The following is a 13,982-nucleotide window of genomic DNA, read 5'->3' as shown; positions in this document are numbered from 1 at the left end:
CATAAGAAAATGGAAGGACTAAATATGGCATTCCTTTATCTGTGGTATGAGGCATAAGTCCACACACCCAACAGTCGGTTGTGTTGACTACCAATTGGTGTTTGTGCAACAATTGGATAAATGAATTATTAAAATATTCTGTTCTCCTGATTAGTTCATGTTGGGGAAGTGTATATAATTCATGTGGGGAGATAGAAGAATGAAGAGGCAAGGAGATAGAATTAGGGACAACTTTTTGCTGCATAGCATGAATAACCCAACCTACACAAGCCAATAAGCTACACAAAAACATAAAAACACACAATGTTACGCCACATCGACTGTACAATATTTTACAATATTTCTTTCTCATCTCTTCCTTATTATCCTTCTTTCCTAATTTAACATCCATCCTCGAAAATTGTTGCTCACAGCAATCTTCCTTACTCCCTTGGCTGTGATTATTAGCCGTCTTATGACACTGCAAGTCCTGGGGGCCTAGCCACTATACAGGTCACAAACCAAGACTCCCACCGTGACCCTGCAACCTGGACAGATGATAAATGTAGCAGAAGAGATGAAAATCTCAGGTGTCCTTGACCAATCTAGGTCTTAAATTGTATCTAGTCCTTGTTGGTACAGTTTGGTCTTGAAATAGGGTCTGTGGCTCTGTAGTGTTTAATCGGAGATGGGAAGGTATGGCTTCAATGTAGAATGTCGTCATCTTCTTTCTCCGATTGAGTTCCATCCAGGTGTGCACTACTGAAAGGTATGAATCGGGGGACTTTTTCTCCTTCAGAATCACCTATACCCTTACGAACCCACTGATCAAAAGGCAAGGGCAAGGGCACTTTCTTGCAGTGCACGCCATGGATCCAGTTCTTTTTCCCTTCGACTTTTACTGCTGTGCGAGTTGTCAGGAGGACTTGTCGAGGTGGCCTCCAGCGAGGTTCCAAATTCTTCGTCCTCTGAAAATTTTTCACACAGACCCAGTCTCCAGGTTGGATGGAATGACCTGGGTCTGTGGAGGCTTTTGGTAAAGCGTTTTGAACCTGTTGGTGAAGAACACGTAATTTAGTGGTGAGGTCATGTAAATAGTCAATCAGCATTGGATACTGTATGTCAGAGTACTTTTTAGGGCGAGGGACTCCCCATACATTAGCTGGGCACCCGAAAACAACCTCGTATGGGCTGAGTCCCAAACGAGAATGTACAGCTGTTCTAGTGGACAGGAGAGCCAAAGGTAAAGCATCGGGCCAACTAAGACCTGTGCTGGCTTGTACTTTTGCAAGCTTAAGTTTGAGAGTGCCGTTATAGCACTCTACCAAACCTGCTGACTGAGGATGATTTGCCGCATGGAACTTTTGTCTTATACCAAGACCGGTACACACCTGTTGCATAATTTGGCCTACAAATTCACTTCCATTGTCACTCCAGACAATGCGCGGCAAACCAAACCTAGGGAAGAATTCTTTCAAAAGAACTTTAGCAGTGGACAAAGCAGTGTTGTCCTTCAGGGGGTACGCTTCTATCCATCTGGAAAAGGCACACACCACCACCAGGACATATTTGAGATTGTTGCATCGCTCCATGTTAATATAGTCGATTTGCAACACCTCAAAAGGATATGTTGGGTGAGCAAAGTGACCTGCCGGAGTTGGGGTTCCCTTTCCCGGATTGTACATCAAGCAAATGATACAATGCTTCACCACATTATCTGCACATTTTGGAATCCCTTCATTCAGCCACACTGGAGCCAGAAGTTTACATATTCCTTTCGCACTGATGTGGGCTGGATCATGCGCCATAGTAACTACAGGCAGTACATAGGCGTCTGGTAACAACCAACGCTGATGTTCTGACAATTCTATCCAACATCCTGTTGCGTCTAACATTCCTGTACTCTCTTTCCAATTTCTCAACTCTTTCTCTGTAGCATCTCTCTGAATCGATCTCACACTTTATATTGTGTCCTCAGACATCCCTCTTTCCCTGACCCAATTCGCAGGGCCCGCAACATACATGCGACTTGTAGCATGTCTGGCTGTCCTTTTTTCAATATATCTTTATTCGATTCACAGAATCATAAAAGCAGCAATACAACCAAAAACAAATATAATAATAATATATAATGGCTGTCCTTTTTGCTACCTCGTCCGCAAAAGCATTTCCGCGACCAACATCATCAGTAATCTTCTTATGCGCACTACATTTCACAATTGCTATCTGGGTAGGCAAAGCAAGTGACTCAAGAAGATCAGTTACCAATTGACCATGCTGTATTTTAGTACCGTGGGAGGTAAGGAATCCTTTTACCTTCCACAAACGACCGAAGCTATGCGCCACACCGAACGCATACTGGCTGTCGGTATACACATTCACTCTCTTTCCTTTAGATAACACACACGCTCTGGTCAAAGCTATCAGTTCAGCCGCCTGAACTGAATTATGTCTGATGCGTGCTGTCTCCACAATTGTATACAAGGTGGTAACAGCATAAGCTGAAGTTGTCTCGCCATTTGGGAGTTTGAAACAAGACCCATCCACCCATAGGATCCCATCTGGATCCACTAGCGGCGTATTTTTCAAATCAATCCTTCCTTTTGTCTCCTCCTCAGTACGGAGAAAACAATCATGTTGTTCCTGAATATCTTTCTCTTCTGGAAGAGGTAACAGTGTGGCTGGGTTTAAAATGTTACATCGATTGATGTACACATGACTAGCCAAGAGCGTCAGCTCATATCCAGACAATCGAGCACTTGTAAGATGTTGTGTTTTCGTCCTATTTAGCAAGGTATCCACTGCATGTGGTACCATAACAATGAGAGTATTATCTAGCACCACTCCAGCAGACTGACGAATAGAAATCGCTGCTGCTGCTGTAGCTTTAAGACAACTAGGCAATGCCTTGGCTACTGGGTCTAATGTAGCTGAAAAATAGGCACATGGCCGCTGTTTGTCTCCAAATCGTTGTGTTAAGACTGACAATGCACAACCCTCTCTTTCATGGACATAGAGCGTGAAGGGCTTACTGTAATCTGGAGTACCCAACACAGGAGCAGAACACAGAGCAGCATGTAAATCAGTAAAACTCTTCTGACATTCGTCAGTCCAAGGAAGGGGTTGGGGTGTGTCTTTCAAAGTGAGTGCTAACAAAGGCTTGGCCAACAAAGAAAAATTTGGAATCCATTGCCTACAATAAGAGGTAATGCCCAGAAAGGCACGCACCTCTCTTTGTGTGGATGGCACAGACATTTGCGCAATTGCTTGAATTCGTTCTGGGGTTAATCGCCTTCCCTCCTTTGATAAGAGATGACCCAAATAGGTAACCTCTCGACGGACATATTGTAGTTTAGAAGGCGAAACCTTATGATTAAGATCAGACAAGTGACGTAACAGTGCAACAGTCACATTCTTGCAGACATCCTCTGAATCAGCAGCAATCAACAAATCATCCATATATTGAATAAGAGTAGCACCTGGGGGCAAAGGACAAACATCGAGCTGACATTTCAGAGCTTGACTATAAATGGAGGGGCTTTCACAATAGCCTTGGGGTGCGCGCTTGAACCGGAAACTTCGGCCTCCTAGAGAGAAACCAAAAATATCCCTACTCTCTTCGGCAATGGGAATGCTGAAGAAAGCATTTTTCAGATCAATAACAGAAAACCAAGCCGCTGAGGCAGGTATCATAGTTAACAAGGCAGTGATATTTGGAACAACAGGAAACTGTGGTACAACAATTTTATTGACCTCCCGAAGATCAATCACAAAACGATAAACAGGAGGCTAAGAAGGATCAGTGCGTTTAAGAACAGGAAGAATAGGACTATTACATACATTTCCTCTCATTTCCTCAATCACACCCTTTTGAACCAAATCATAAATGATATCCAAGAGCGCTCTTTCACCTTCATTGGAAATTCTGTATTGAGGAATGCGTGGCAATTTAGCATTGGGCTTGAGAGTAACAACATAAGGCGGGATCTCAAGACAACCAACATCATTTGGACCCGTAGCCCAGAGCGTTGCAGGAAGAGAGAGCAATTCAGGTGGGAATTGATCTTTAGACAAATACATTGAAGAAGTCAATTTCTGCCCCAAAGTAAGATGCACACCAGAAGGAGAACAATATATCGTTGCATGCAATCTTTTCAATAAATCCAAACCCAACAGATTCTCGCCGCAACCAGTTGTTAAAAGAAGAGGAGCTTCCAAATCATAAGGGCCAATTGAAATAGGCAGAGGGCTAGAGACCGGGTTACGAACTGGGGCGCCAGAAAATCCTACCGATACATTCGTTGAGCCAGACAAAGGTGCCCCAGGGAGTTTAGAGTGAATGATAGAACTTCTCATCGCACCAGTATCTAAAAGAAATGGCTCTGAAGCACCCATTGTAGTGACATTAACATAAGGTCCACTCTGATCTACTGGAATCGATACAACTCCCTCTCTTTGTCTATGGCTTTCCTAGTTAGCGTGAAGGCTCTCATTTTCACCTTCAACATGATAATCATCATTGTAATACTGGGTAGACTGAGTATTTTGTTGATCAAAGTAGTTCGTGGAATTTGGAGGGAGAAGGGAACGCTTTTCTTGGGTCAACGCACCTCGACCTCTACCCCTGGGCGCTAACGGACAAATACCACGACCTCTTGGAGCAGATAGTCCTCCACTATGCTGTAATAAAACTGGGCAACTATTCTTAAAATGACCCTCCTCTCTACAATAGGCACATTGGTTAGGACCTAATAAAGGTCGCGGAATAAAAGGCTCAGGCTTTTGATACACCCTCTGAAACTGTGGAGGCTGTTGAAACTGGCGCTGAGCAGGACGAGGAGGATAAGCCTGTTGCAGAAGAACCTTCGTTTTTAATTCTTTAGTCTTTTTCTCTTGCTTGTCTTTTTCCTCTTTATCCCTGTTCTCATAATATTGAGCAGTAGCCAATATCTGAGCAGAAGAGGAAACAGCCCATGAACTTTCAGAGTCTTTCAACTTATGTGACAGCTCTGGAAGCAAATTAAATACAAATTTATCTACAAATAATCGCTGTCCACCCTCCGTAGTCATATCCTGACCACTGTGATCAATAAACGTCTCCTCAAAACGAGTGAAGAAATCAGATACACTCTCATCTTTCTTCTGCTTACACGCAGTTAGTTTATCCCAATTAACTCGCAAGGCGGGCATCATCGTTTTCATTAAAGTAATAATCCTACCAGGGAGTTCTGAAATCAAAACATCAGACTTAGCACCACCCACTTGAGCTCTATCCGCGGCAATTATAGCAGCCCAATCACCACCTAATGCTTGGGCGTGATCCTCTCTACGAATCCGAGCCCATAATGCTTGTGGGACTACATTTCCCATCAACATATCAATATCGGCTAAATTCATAATACAGGCATCAACAGTCTGGGACAACTCTTTATAATAACCAGCAGGGTTTTTACGGGGATCCGGTAGAGACTGTTTAAGAGCTAAAACTTCAGATCTTTTCCAGGGGACATGTACCCATATACGCTGGAAGTGCGCAGGAACAGCTGGATTAGCACCTGCTGCTGCAACCGCTTCTCTCCACACTGGAGGAACCTCTCTCATGGGATAATGTTTTGTTGTCAGTTTAACAGTAGGATCGGAATCGAGGAAAGTCTCTGAGGAAAATAGGGACCTAAAAGTGACAAGTGTCTTTACGGCGTCCTTAACCTTAGAACCCACAATGAGTCCCTTATCGAAATTAGCCTGAACATCTAACAAACCCTGAGGAACTGAACCCAAATCCATATCCTCCCATCCTTTAACAAGAGTGTCACACATAACATTAAAAACATATCTCTGCGTGGGCGCTTCCCACTGGTGAAAGGTGGCCATGATATCATTCACACTATACTGGGGACCCTTCTCGATCCATTTGCGAGCGAGAGAGTCCAACATTACCCGTTCGTTGGAAGCTGGAAGCTGACTACGAGACTGTCTTCGGGAAAAAAACGGAGACATATTAAGAGTCTCAAAGAAAGGAGACAGAAAATCAGAGACAGTATCTGTGATTCGTTTGCGCACAGTAGGAGAATTAGCCATAAGGACAGGGGACAAGGTATTAGGTGAACTAACAGAAGAATTAACAGTTATAAGGGGAGCCGAAGGCAAAGGAGATTGATGTTCAGGAGATGAAGGCAAAGAAGTCGGTGGCGGAAGAGGTGGGGGTGGCACTACCGGGAGGGGCAAATGTGGAAGAGCCGGAGCAGGCGGAGGCGCAACTAATGGCTGAACTGGTTGTAACAATGGGGGTGCATTAGCACCTTGTACATAGGGAGGAGGCAATCTCAATAAGTGAGACATCAAAGGATCTTCCTCCGGATCCTTACTTTTATCAGAAGGGGAAATAGGCAACACCGGATAGCATTTATCTATCGCCATACGATGCTGTCTTTCTGAAATTTCCATTTCTTGATTAATCTCATTATTTTTAAACTGCTGGGCAGCCTGTATAATTGTCATGCTTTGTGTTTTCTTATCTCTTTTTGGCTGTTTAATTTCTCTCTGTTTGGCTTCCTTGCGTCAGAGTCAAACATTGCCGGCCGGGCTTTTCTTTTAAACAAAATTGCTTCCCAAATTATCTAATATGTCAGGCTCAAAGCTACCATTCTGTGGCCACTGCAGAACACCATGGTTCTTCATGTATCGGATCCATGCCTCATTAAAGGCAATGGGGCCAACACCATGTTTAGAATAAAGCTCATAAGTGGGAGTTCCAACCGGAGGAATTGGACAAGAGTCCTCCAGCCGGGAATCCCTATCACAACCAAAACAACAAAACTTTCTAAACTTACTCAGACCAGGCATCGTTATTTCACTGGACTGTTCACAAACATCAAGGGGTTAAATCAAATGACACAGCACAAATGTACTCACCCCTCGGCTTCGGCTTTTGCAATAGCCGAATCAAAGACCCAAATCAAACAAAATAGTGGGAGCTACCCACCAATACTTAACTAAGAGTCTTCTTACGCCAACAGAGGCCCGTCTAACGTTTCGCGATACTATACATCACCAAAAAGGGGGCCAAAGCAAGGCGGCAGTCAGGGCAGCAGTCGTCAGCAGCCGTCAGGAAGGAGAAACCGCACTGAAAAAAGACCTTCGGACCACTTCGACATACAGGGGTCGCTTTTCCTCCAGAATTTTCTTTCGGGGTTCCTCACGACCTTCAGGCAAAACCGCTACCTCTGAAGCCGCCTCACTGAGGGCACCAATTGAAGAACCAGGGCCTTATGGGCCTGGCGGCGCAGGGTACGCCTTAATCTCCTGAGTTCACCTGCTTTGTTGAACAGAGACACAGGACACTCTGTTGAGCGTAGAAGATCAGGTTTATTAGCTGCAGCTAAGTACAGTTGTCCCAGAAGTACACCCGGTATGTTCTTAGGAGACTGCCACTTTACTCCGTGGCGCACAATCTTTTATAGCGCAGAGATTCACCAAGAACACTCCCAATACATACATGATTATCCAATGAGAAGAGTTTGAAAACAAGATATAACCAATGAGAAAAGTTTAAAAACAAGATATCAAGTAACCCAATTAAACCTCTCTTCCAACTGTTTTTGTCACCCCTCCCCACAAGTTAATCAGTGGTAGTGTCTACAACTCAACTTGCAGGTGGCAGGACATTTGCATGCTTTGGAGGACAGTTGTGAAATGAGAGACTACAAGTAGAGAATAGCGAAGGCCAGAAGATAAGATAAAGTCAGGAAAGAATGGTGCAAACCAACAGATAGTTGAAACAGGGATCAGTCGGACCAGACGGGAATTAGTGGACTCAGCCAGTCCCTGACATCAGTCTCGTAAACAGAGGCAGGAGGTTATTTTGACACGTCGCAGTGAGATCAGCAGAAAAACTTCATTCATTGTGCTGCCTGAGTGAGGGCAACACAAAATGGAGGTGAGACACAAAATGGTGGCTAAATACAAGGTGGGCTCTGATTTAGACACTCCCCTAATCCCTGGATAAAGGTGGGTGCAGGGTCCCCAGAGCCTCAGATTAATCTTGGACGAGAACTCTGCTTCAAAGACTTGAAACTTCGACGAGCTGCCGCTCAGCTGACGGAAGAAATCTCCCTTGGGGTAAAGGAGTTACCCCCCTGCTTGGCAGGCACCTGAAACACTGCAAGTGACCCGGTTGGAACTCCGCTGCTCCTACAGACATCGAAGCCTTCTGCCTACCCTGAGGTGGGTTCATAAGCATCCCAGAGGCCAGTGAGTGTGCACAGCAAGGCTGGTGACCATGGACCCTGTGGGTGCTGAGATACCCAATACCCCAGGACACCGGCCACCTCTTGCCCAGCACACGAACCCGACAAGTGGGGAAGTTGTGCTTTGACCCATCATTGAGCCAACCTCTCAGCATCACCTGTGCCAAAGGATGATGCCCCAGCCCGCTCTGGCGACCCGTGGGCACATCTTTACGCACTCCAAATTGCTGCCACCCGCGGTCCCTTGTTTCTCGACTGGGGGCCCTAGCGGAGGTCAAACTTTACTTTCAAGGGCTCCCCTGGTTGCTCCAGGCCTGCTCTACAGTCTCCTCGCTGGAGACCTCGCTCAGACCTCGTGGGTCTGCACCGTAGCTGTTTCTTGATTCTTGCGTGGGTTGCGGTTGCCAAGGCTTAGTGGATCCAATCCGGACACTAACACCGTAGCGGCCTTTATCCTTCGTGGGACAGTCGCCCTCCAGCAGCTAGCCTTCCTTGAAGCCTCCTGGACCCCGTGGCTGCTGATCCAAGCTACCCATCTTCAACCTGGAAGCACCCGACATTGAAGGGCTCTTTCTCCTGAGGCCCCTGGTCACTGGCTAGTGACCCAGACTCTGTCCCCTCTGCTTTCAGGTCCTTACCTTCAAGATCTACATCTTCAATTGGCACGACATTGACGACGCTTCTCGCCAGCAGCAGTTCTTCACGTTTTTCCATAGAAAATGAGACATCGACCCGACACTGGAAACGACCTATGCACCCGGCTTCCCTGGGGCAGGTGACAGTGGTACCTCGGTACTATCGTGGGTGTGGGCCCTCCAAGAGGTTAACTTTAAACTCCTGAACTTGAACTCCTGCTAGAAGTGTCTAGATTCTTGCATTTTCCAACCGCGACATTTCCCATAGGGTTTAACAGGGATCCCGACTGTAGTTTGAACACTGCACACGCTTCCCGTGGGTCCCCTTCCTCACTACCTTGGGTGGTTTCGTAAGGGGCCAGCGATCCTAAGTGCCCTAGGCACTGTCTGCAGAACTGTCGTGGTTCTTATACCACTTTTTTAATATATGGTTTGGTCCCCCCCTGGGGCCCTGTGATTCCAGTGCTATTTATTGTTATTATAAATGCTTTATTGAATTGTATCTTTACCTCCAGCCTCACAAGAGACTAGTGGGAATTGTTCTTAGAAAAAATACATATATTTTGAATATATACCTGTGTGGACTACTCTTTCATTTGGTCATTCAAGAGGTTATCCATGGTAAAACAATAAGCTTAACACTCCTTCAAGACTTAGCCTGAAGGCTGCTCTCCACAGCTACCACTAGGATAGCTTTCTTTAAAGGTTGTCTTTTAACTTATCACCTTAAGAGTCGAATTGGACTGGTGCAAGGTGTCCCCTATAACTAGTGGACAGCATATGCCAGGCCAACTTCTCACATTGGTGTGCAGCGGCTGGATTCAAGCTTGCCATTGTTTTACCAGATAACAAATTGAATTTCTAAAGTGAAAGCCACTTTGGTACTAAAAGTACATATAAATTCAGCATAGAATACAATAAGTTCTACTGAACTTAGGAGTTGTGTGTAGAGGGCTTAGCACACCTTGACTACAACTCAAGAAAGGGTTCAGTAGGCCACACCTAGTGTAGGTAGATGCAACAATCTACTACACTAGAAATGTCTTCAGGATCAGGAGCCCATAAGGCCCTGGATGGACCTCAAAGGGTCCCAGTCGCCACTATGACAATCTCACTTTTGCTGAGCTAAGGGAGATGTGCACTGCTAGACATTTGAAGACAACCAAAGGTGCCAACACACAACGTCTCAGAGAAATTCTGCTCATTGCAGACTTCAAGCAGACTCTATTGTCTGATGGGGTAGACAGGTTGGGTGGGCATCCCACAGAAGAGGACACCCAGGTGGTGGACTCTGATGAGGACCAGGAAGAGGACAATGAACTCGACCTGGAAGAACCAGACCACTCACAACATGGAGGTGGGGGCCCAAGGGGCACCCCCTCCATCCCTAATGGGAGAGTGGTGGATCCATACAGGAGGAACAGATCACCCTCAGGGGGGTCTGCCCATTCTTGGAGATCCAACAGGACCTCTGCCTCTTCTAAGAGAAGAGATTCCTCTGAAGAGAGGAAATGCAGACTGATCCGGTTTGAGCAAGCCAAGGTTCAGCTCAGGAGAGAACAGCTAGCATTAGACAGGGAGTCCCTGGAGCTTCAGAAAGCTTCAAAAAGGTGGGGTCTAGAGACCCCTGGTGGCAGTAATAATACCCCTAGAGTTAGAGAGAAAGCTCCTGACAATAGGAACCTGCATAAGAGTGTGCCCCCCTATCAGACAGGGGATGACATCCATAAGTGGATCACTGCACTTGAAAGGGCATGTAAGGTTCAGAGGGTCCCAGTAGAGCAGTGGGCAGCACTCTTATGGCTCTCCTTTGCTGACAAAGGAAGAGACAAGCTTCTCTCTGTTAGAGAAGAGGATGCTGATGATTATTATATCTTGATGAGTACTTTAATAGATGGGTTTGGTCTAACCACTGATCAATACAGGTTAAAGTTCAGAGATACCCAGAATGCACATAATCAAGATTGGGTAGACTTTGTAGATTGTGCTACCAAGGCTCTGGAGGGTTGGTTAAATTGCAGTAAACTAAATGATTATCAAGGATTATACAATCTCATCATGAGGGAGCAGATCCTTAATAACTGTCAGAATCAGCTATTGCATCAGCACCTGGTGGACTCAGATCTGACCTCTCCCCAAGAATTGGGAAAGAAGGCAGACAAATGGGTCAGAACCAGGATCAAGCAAAAGGTCCAGCCCTTGGGGGGTGCAACTAAAAAGGAAGATGCCAAAAACTCTGAGAAGGGTGGGGAAAAGGGAAAAGACCAGCAGTCTTCAACAGGCCCCCAAAAAGCAGCATCTGAAAATTCCCAATCTAACAAAGCTAAACAGCCAAGGAAGCCATGGTGTAAAAACTGTAAGCAGAAAACCCATTGGACTTCAGACTGTAACAAGGCCAAAGACTCCACAACTACACCTGCCCCTAAGGCATCTGTTCCCCTAGTCCAGCTATAGGTGGTGGTACACAGAATAAGGGTTTAGTAGGGTTGACCCTGGGATCTGGAGAGGACTCTGGCCTAGTCAGAACACCTACTCAGGCTGTGGTGGTTTGTGATGGGGACCTGTCCCTATTTGTGAGTCCCAGTGGTCTGGGCAAATACAAACAACAGCCTAGGATAAATGGAAGGGAGTCTCTAGCATACATGGACACAGGGGCTAGTGTCACCATGGTGACTAAGGACCTTGTGGACCCTAGCCAAATCATACTTGGGGAAACTTACCAAGTGACCAATGCGAGCAATGTCAGTACTAACCATGCTCTGGCAGTTGTTAACTTCTCTTGGGGAGGGGTAACTGGCCTAAAGAAGTTTGTGGTAAGTGCAGACCTACCAGTAGAATGTTTTCTAGGAAATGATTTGGAGACCTCAGCATGGGCTGAGGTGGAGCTAACTACCCATGCAGCAATGCTGGGTATCCCTGCAGAAGTGTTTGCCCTGACAAGGTTAAAAGCAAAGCTGACAGAAACTGAATAGGCCTTGGATCATGGAAAAATGGACCAAGGACCTCCCAAGAGGAGGAGTAGCAGGGGTAAGGCAGTGTCTTCCCCCAGGATCAGTCTGAAGAAACTCTTGTAGCAGAAGAGAATCTGACCCCTGAAGAAGGAACTGTCTCAGATGAACTTGAGCCTGATCAGGTTGAGTTCTTGGGGACAGGAGGACCTTCTATAGCAGACTTGAGCCTGGAGCAGCAAAGCTGCCCCACTCTTGAACCCCTCAGACAGCAGGCTGCTTCTGAGGCTGCTGGGAACGCTGGTGGAACCCATAAAGTATATTGGGATGATGGGTTCCTTTACTCTGAGGGCCGAGACCCCAAGCCTGGTGCAGCCAGGAGGTTGGTCATACCTCAGAAGTTTAGGAGTTTCCTGCTCGCACTAGCCCATGATACTCCCTTAGCAGGACACCTAGGCCAAAATAAGACTTGGGACAGACTTGTCCCTCATTTTCATTGGCCTCAAATGAGTGAGGACTGCAAGAGTTTTTGTAGCTCTTGTATTACCTGCCAGGCCAGTGGCAAGGCAGGTAAGTCCACAAAGGCCCCCCTGATACCACTACCTGTGGTGGGGGTTCCCTTTGAACGGGTAGGGATTGACATTGTTGGTCCCCTTGACCCACCAACAGCATCTGGGCACAGGTTTATACTGGTGGTAGTGGATCATGCCACCAGGTACCCAGAAGCTATTCCCCTTAGACCCATCACAGCACCTGCGGTGGCAAGAGCCCTCCTGGGAATCTTTTCCAGGGTAGGGTTCCCTAAGGAGGTATTGTCTGACAGAGATACAAACTTTATGAGTAGTTACCTCAAAGCAATGTGGAAGGAGTGTGGTGTTAACTACAGGTTCACCACCCCTTATCATCCTCAATGCAATGGGCTTGTTGAAAGATTTAACAAGTCCCTCAAGGGTATGATCAAAGGACTCCCAGAAAAGCTCAGGCGAAAATGGGATGTTCTTCTGCCCTGCCTTCTCTTTGCATACAGGGAGGTGCCACAGAAGGGGGTTGGTTACAGCCCTTTTGAACTTTTGTTTGGCCACCCTGTCAGAGGGCCACTCTGTCTAGTGAAGGAGGGATGGGAGTTACCTCTCAAACCCCCTAAACAGGATATTGTGGACTATGTACTTGGTCTCCGCTCCAGGAAGGCCAAGTATATGAAGAAGGCAACAAAAAACCTTGAGGCAAGTCAGGAATTACAAAAAGCCTGGCATGACCAAAAGGCTGTACTGGTGGTGTACCAGCCAGGACAGAAGGTATGGGTGTTGGAGCCAGTGGCCCCAGCAGCCCTCTAAGACAAATGGAGTGGACCCCATACCATATTGGAACAGAAGGGAGAGGTCACCTACTTGGTGGACCTTGGCACTCCCAGAAGTCCCCACAGGGTACTTCACGTAAACAGACTGAAACCATATGTGGACAGGGCTGACATGGGCTTGCTCATGGCAACTGATGAGGGACAGGAGGAGGAGAGTGGCCCTCTCCCAGACCTACTCTCTCACAACTGTGATGATGGGTCAGTAGATGGTGTAGCCTTGGCAGGCAGCCTCACTGCCCAGCAACAGTCTGACTGCAGACAAGTTCTCCAGTCATTCAGACATGTTTTCACTGACTCCAAGTCAGACCACCTGGTGCACTCATGAAGTGGACACTGGGGACAGTCTGTCTGTGAAGAATAAGTTTTACAGGCAACCTGACCATGTCAGGGACTGCATAAGGACAGAAGTCCAAAAGATGTTGGAATTGGGAGTTATTGAGCCCTCAGATAGCCCTTGGGCTAGCCCAGTGGTCCTGGAACCCAAACCTCACACCCAGGGTGGCAAGAAAGAGATGAGGTTCTGTGTGGACTACAGAGGACTCAATGCAGTCACTAGGACTGATGCACATCCCATTCCCAGAGCAGATGAGCTCATAGATAAATTGGCCTCAGCCAAATATCTGAGCACATTTTATCTGACAGCTGGCTACTGGCAGATAAGGTTAGCTGAAGCTGCAAAAGCCAAAACAGCATTCTCAACCCCTGGTGGGCACTATCAATTTATTGTAATGCCCTTTGGTCTGAAGAATGCACCTGCCACTTTTCAAAGGTTGGTGAACCAAGTCCTCACAGGCCAGGATGACTTTAGTGCAGCATA

Source organism: Triturus cristatus, chromosome 1_1, assembly GCF_964204655.1.
Source record: "Triturus cristatus chromosome 1_1, aTriCri1.1, whole genome shotgun sequence".
Lineage (NCBI taxonomy): Eukaryota > Metazoa > Chordata > Amphibia > Caudata > Salamandridae > Triturus > Triturus cristatus.
Note: the sequence above shows the minus strand (reverse complement) of the source record.